Below are 7,120 nucleotides of genomic sequence, written 5' to 3'. Positions count from 1 at the left end.
TGCAGTTTATATTCGTACCTTAAGGAGTGTACATATAGTTTATACTCGTTCCTTAAGGAGTGTACATGCAGTTTATATTCGTTCCTTAAGGAGGGCCATCTTCTTTAAAGAATAGTAATTCTTCAAGAATTTGGTGTTGATAGGGCCAATCCTCATGCCATCTGCATCAACAAGCTTGTAAGCACCATTTGAATATGCCTCTTGTACGACATATAGTCCATCTCACGTTGAGGTGAATTTTCCCCCAAACTTATGAGATGTGATAACAGATCTTCTTACTGCAAGGACTTAATCTCCAACTTGGAAGCATCTCAAGAAAACCATTTTGTTAAGAGAATGAGATAGACGGGCTTGGTAACATTCAAAAATTTATTGAGCCTCCAGCCTCTTGTCATCAAGAGATTTTAACTCCACAAGATGCAAATGAGCATTTTTTTCATCAGTGAGCCCTTTTTTGAATAGCCAGTCTTAAAGAAGGTATTTACCACTCAAGTGGTAGGACTGCTTCAACTCCAAAAGCAAGTGAGTATAGGGTAACTTGCTTTGGTGCACGGTAAGTTGTCCTATATGCCTACAAAGATTCTTCCATTTTCTCATGCCAGTCTCATTTGGATTTGGAGACAACTTTCTTTAATAAGTTACACAAAGTTTTATTGAAGGCCTCAGCTAGACCGTTGGCGGCAGCATGGTACATAGAAGACTTGCGCTGCTTGAATCCAAAAAGATCACAGATTTTATTCATCATGTTGTTATCAAATGGCTTCCTATTGTCAGTTATTATGTATTGAGGAATTACAAAGCCATAGACAATATTCACTCGGATGAAGTTTGCAACATTTTCCTTCTTTACTTCCTTGAGAGCAATAGCTTCGGCCCACTTTGAGAAGTAATACGTCAGACAAAGATGTATAGGTGTCTACCAGAAGATTTTGGTAGTGGACCAACAATATTAATTCCCCAAGTATTGAATGGCCAAGATGCTACAGTTGGGTGTAGTACCTTTGGAGGTTGATGTATGAAATTGATATGGAATTGGCAAGCTTTGTATCTTTTAGCATAGTCTAAGAAATCTTTCACCATCGTAGACTATTAATATCCCATCCATTTAATGTGAAAATAGATTTTTGGTCCAGATTGATGTGATCCACAAACTCCAAAATGTGCTTCTTACAAAGCTTGGATTGCTTCTTCCTCTCCCAAACACCGTAAGAGTACGCCTTCAAATAATCTTCTGTATAGTATGTCCTTATAGTAAAGGAAGTGAGGTGCACGATGACGAATGCTAGTCTTTCTCTTTGGATCTTCTGGAAGTATACCATAACATAAGTAATTGATGATAAGTTGTCACCAATCTTCTTTTTCAGTTTCAGATACGGAAATGATGTATTCAACTTTATATTCTTCATCATTTTTTGATGGGGGTACTACCCATTCTTGGCGGACGATAACTTGTGTTTGATTTGAAAGGGTCAGGGTTGAGGCTAAAGCAGCTAGGGCATCAGCATGCTTATTTTATTTCCTTGACATATGCTATAGGATTACTTTTTCAAGTCATCCTATCAAATTTTGTGCATATTCATGATATGGTCTTAACTCAGGCTTTTGGACTTCATAGCTTCCCAACAGTTGCTTTATCATCAATTGAGAGTCGCTAAAAATTTGTAATTGTAGTTGCTTCATGTCGACAACAATCTATATTTCGAGTATGAGTGCTTGATACTCAACAACATAATTAGAGCACCGATTCGTCAAGGTAAAAGAGTAGGGGATGACCTCTTCTTGTGGAGTGACAAACACTACGCCAGCACTAGCTCTATCTTGATATGCAGCACCACAAAAATACATCTTCTATGGGGATGTAACTTCAACAGCCATTGCATCTTCATCAGGGAGTTCATCACTCAGCTCCCAGTTATCAAGTATTGGGTGATCTTCTAAGAAGTCAGCCAATGCTTTCCCTTTTAGAGCTTTTTGGGGAACATACACAATCTCAAACTATTGAAATTAAAGGTATTATCTTGTAAGTCGGTCACTAAGGACTGGTTTCGACATTACAAACTTGATGGCATTTGCCCTAGAGACAAGTCAGACAACATGAGCCTGAAAATAGTGCTTCATCTTTTGAATCAAGAAGGCTAATGCCAAACATAACTTCTCCTTTGAAGAATACTTTAGCTCATTCGGCGTCATCATTTTGCTCAAATAGTAAAGCGAATTTTCCTTGCCTTTACTATTTTCTTGAGCTAGTAGTGCACCATGTGACCTCTCTTGTGCCGCGATGTACAGTATTAATAGTTTCCCTGGTATGGGTGCCGCAAGAACTGGTGGCTTAATTAGGTATGATTTGATACTCTCAAAGGCATTACTACAAGCTTTGTCCCATTCGAAAGGAGTGTCCTTCTTCATGAGATGACTAAATGGTTGACATTTTCCCGCTAGGTTTGGGATGAACCTTCTTACATATGCTAGCCTTCCTTGAAGGCATTTTAACTTATGAATATTTTGAGGCCCAAACATCTTCAAAATTACATCAACCTTGTCTTGATCAATTTCAATTCCTCAGTGTCGTACAATGAAGCCGAGAAACTTTCCAGAAGTAACTCCAAAGGCACACTTCAATGGATTTATCCTAAGTTGATATCTTTGAAGTAACTCGAATACCATTCTTATGTCTTTTAAGTGGTCGTCCCTTTTTCTTGACTTCACCACTAGATCATCCATATAATATTCAACATTTGGTACGTAATGAAGAATGAAGTTGCCTTTTTTTTCATAGAAGCGACACCTTCTTTATTTGAAGTGGACAGAGGCTTCTTAGTGGAGACTTTTTCGACAGTCTCCGCGACCTTGTTAGATGCAAGATCATCACATTTGGTCTTGGTGACATCTTCAACTCTTTTCTCATCCACAACATGCTTCTTTAAGTAGAATTTTAGATCGACAAAATATGACTCAGCTTTAGTGAATGGCTTGTCATCAACAACTATCTTTCTTTCTACTCCACCTTCAATTTACTTCAAGCATTGATAGTAAGAGGATGAGATAATTTTCTTCCCATGCACCCAAGGCCTACCAAGAAATATAATGAAGTTTTGGCATAAATCACATGCATCAATAGGTTTGATTGAAAATCATACATACAAATCCCCAACTTGATACATCCCATGGCCCTCTGGCCCCCTTGGTTGAAGCCTTAAATCATTATACGGCTTTTTTCCAGTTCTCTAGTAGCGATGCAAAGCTCTTTCATCATACAGATAGGCAGGATATTGACTCCAGATCCCTCATCTATCAAAATTCTATTACCCACCATGTATAAAAAACGGTTATGTTGGGTCTCACCAAGAAGAAGATCATTCTTTGTGAATGTAATTTTTGTATCACATACATGTGCCTCTTCTCTAAGAGCTTCAGTAATCTTTTCGAAAGGTGAAGGAACCTCCATGGGTAGATTCTCAGCCTTTTCCCCCTTCTTTGGCCGTACTAAAGCAAGACGCCTCAAGGTTGACTTGTGCAGTCTTTACACGAAACCAACTCGGTAAAAATTCCTCTTAAGTAATCGAACGATGAGGTTTTTGATGGTGAAGATCCATCACTCTCGCCTTCTATGAGAATCCAACCAACTTCTATTTCCTTGGTTTCTTTACCATTCTCCTTCTGGTTGGCTGCTCGTATATCTCCTTTCCCAGACTAATTTTCTTGTATCTGCGTGTGGTCACCAGAGGCCAACCTTCATCATTATCTTTGTTAACTGAAGACCTATCAGGCTGTAATATCTTCTCATAATGCTCTTTGACACAAATCTGAACCGGGTTAAGCGAGCCAAAAGTGATAGATATTTGATGAGAATTGGTTGTCTAATCGTTGAAGAAGATTTTCTTTTCTGTTGCCAGTTGCATGACTTTATCTTTAAAGACAAAACATTTCTCCAGAGGGTGACTTGTAAACCTATGATATTTTCAATAATTAGGATCATTGGTCCTTCCATCTTTGATTGGATGCTTCATCTATGGGAGTTCGATGAGCTTATGTTGAAGGAGTTCATCGAAAATCTTAGCAACATCAGAATTAAGGAAGGGATATTTCTTTTCTTGCAACTCTTTTAAAGTTTTCTGATTTGGACGTGCTCCAGAAGTCGTCTTCATACTTTGCTTCTTGCTTACCTTTATGGTGACCTTTACAGGAGACACATCAATATTTATGGACTCCTTGTTTTCATTTTTGGGAAGAAACTTGCACCATGTTTTGGGTTCCTTCTTTAGATTTCCCCTTTGAGGGTTATGAATAGGTGTTCCTTTCTGGTGGAAGACATGCTCAACTCCATATCGTGAGAATGACTAGCTAACTCTTCAAAGGATTTTGGTTTAATTCCTTGCAAGATGTAGAGAAACCCCCAGTGCATTCCTTGGACGTACATCTCTATTGTAGAAGCTTCACTGAGCCTATCTTTGCAGTTTAGACTCACATTTCTCCATTGATTGATGAAGTTGATTACTGGCTCATCTTTTCTTTACCGAGTATTTGTGAGCTCTATCATGCTCACAGTACGCCTTGTGCTATAAAACCAATTTAGGAACTTGTGTTCCAATTGCTCCCAACTATCGATGGAGTTAGTCTCGAGGTCTATATACCAATCAAAGGCATTTCCCTTTAAGGAATGAACAGACCGTTTGACAAGATAGTCACCGTAAGTTCCAACATTATTACATATCTTGATAAAGTGTGCGACATATTGTTTTGGGTTACCTTTGCCCTCAAATTATTAAAATTTGAGGGGTTGATAGCCAGCAGGCATTTTGATGTGATCTATTCTTGCAGTGTAATGCTTGGCATATGCAAGGGAAGACTTGGTGACAACATCATACTTGTCTTTGAGGGCCCCTTCAATAAATTTCCTTAATTGCCCAATCGAGATCATTTCCTCAGTCTAAACTTGCACCTTTTTAGTCGATGGTGTTTGTTTCATAGGATTTTCTATGATATGAACCTATGGAGCTTTTCCCGGTGCATGTCTAGATTCTCCATCTATCAAGCCTTCCACCCTATCCATTATCTTATCAATCCTATCTTCTTGATTCTAAACATAGTTGGTCAGGCCTTCAATTGCCTTTGTCAGATTCACAAGCTGTTCCTCCATAGATGAGGCATCAGTTACCATTGGTTGCATGATTACCAGAGACATTGGAGAGTAACATGGATTATCACATAAGTTAATCCTTGAAGTGCTCAGTTTCTATGGTGTAAGTGGAGATGACGCATTTGTTGAACGACCATCGCTTTTTGCGCTAGAGTATTTGGAACCGAAATGATCAAGAAGAGCGAGAGTCTTCTTAAGTTATTCTACCACACTGTTTCCTCCTTCTGAAGAACTTTTATTGGACTTCGTTCCTTCTGGGGTTGAAAATCCAAAAACTAGAGCAGGAGCGAACGACACTGGATGTGTTTGTTGCCCTAGCAAGCCTGCTTTGCTTTTTATGATAGCTCCCAGGCTTCGGAAAGTAACACTAAGGATGCTTTCTATTTCAGTAGAGAATTTTGAATCTGTAGCCTTGGAAATAGTTGATTGAGAATTGACCTTCTTGGAAGTCATTTCGTTGTTCTTAAAATTTGAAGTATCAGAAGTTGAGATAAGAGGTAGAGATGATCCCACTGGGCGTGCCAGAATTAGTTGGACAATGAAATTTTTGAGACCAAAAAATTAATAATCGAGACAAGAAAATATTGCAACAATAGTTTTATTAATTTCAATGCGAGTGTTACAATCTCTATGAATCCTCTGATTCGCCTTTTCAAATATAAAATCAAGGGCTTAAAGCTTGATCTTGAATTTGAACTTGATTTGTTGATTTGAGAGACTTGATCTTGACTTGTGCTTGAATTTAAGTTCTTTTGAGCTTGTTCTTGAATATTGCAGTCTTGATCTTAAATCTTGATGAACCTAATTTAAATGCTTGATCTTTTTAGAGAAATTGCGGCGTTTGATCTACAAACTTTCCCTTGCTACTTGTTAGAGGTCTGCCGTTCCTTTCTGAATTATGAGGCCCCTATTTATTGTTGTAGGAAAGGAAGAGTCATGATGAATACAGACTTCCTTTGACTAATCAGATTAAAGTGATGTGGCACCTTTCATGGGTCTGCTGCATCAGTTTGACATGTGGCACGATCCTATTGGCTCCTTCACTTGACTTGGCATACCACATAATTTGACATGTGGTGCTTATTTGGGCCTTTAGAATATGACAATATCTTGGGCTTAGTAAATTGGGCTCATCATTTGTAGCCCAAATTAATGGATTAACCCATTAAATAATGAGCCTTATTTAAATCTATACCTATTTAGACTTAAATATCTAATCCAATTATATTAATCCGTAATATTTATTTGGGACTAATATATTTTGAATTTAATATAATCCAATTTTTTTATGGAGTTAAATTTAATAAAATTGCATGCCCACAATAAAAGCTAACAAAATAAAAAAAATTGCTAGTAAAACATATGTACCTTAATTTTAGTGATGAATTTAAAGTACCTGATTGAAATAAATAAAAAATTAACAACCTCAAAGTTAAAATTGATAGAGAGAAGGGGAGAGAGATATAGAGAGACAAAGAGAGACAAATCAGGGTATGATAGAACCTTGGGGGTTGCTACACACAGTGTGGGACCAGGTTTGTAACGCCTCGAGCCTGGTGCTTGAAATGCTACATGGTTGTTATGACCCCGATGGACCACAAGCTAACCTATGATTGATAACTGTACTTGTAAACTGTATAATATGACAAAATAATGCAGAAACATGCACTGAAAGGCCATAAGGTTCAATACTGAAAATGATCTGAATGATATAACATCTGTGTGGGGTAATAGAATACCCAAAACAAAACTGAAAATATTGAAGTCTGAAATATGATAGTCTAGAAAGCCACTAACGGATTGAACTGTCCGAGTAAGGATTTGACGGGGCATGCCCCCAACTAACTCCAACTTATAAACTGATAATGAGCTAATAGGGAAATAATCATGTCCTCAAAAGATGAGGACTCACTTCTAACTCTGTCTACCGATATATTGAATCTACTGTTGCTCTGGAGATCGTGTCTCAGAACCAATTGTATA

The sequence above is a fragment of the Capsicum annuum genome, unplaced genomic scaffold (assembly GCF_002878395.1).
Source record: "Capsicum annuum cultivar UCD-10X-F1 unplaced genomic scaffold, UCD10Xv1.1 ctg4418, whole genome shotgun sequence".
NCBI classification, from domain to species: Eukaryota; Viridiplantae; Streptophyta; class Magnoliopsida; order Solanales; family Solanaceae; genus Capsicum; species Capsicum annuum.
Note: the sequence above shows the minus strand (reverse complement) of the source record.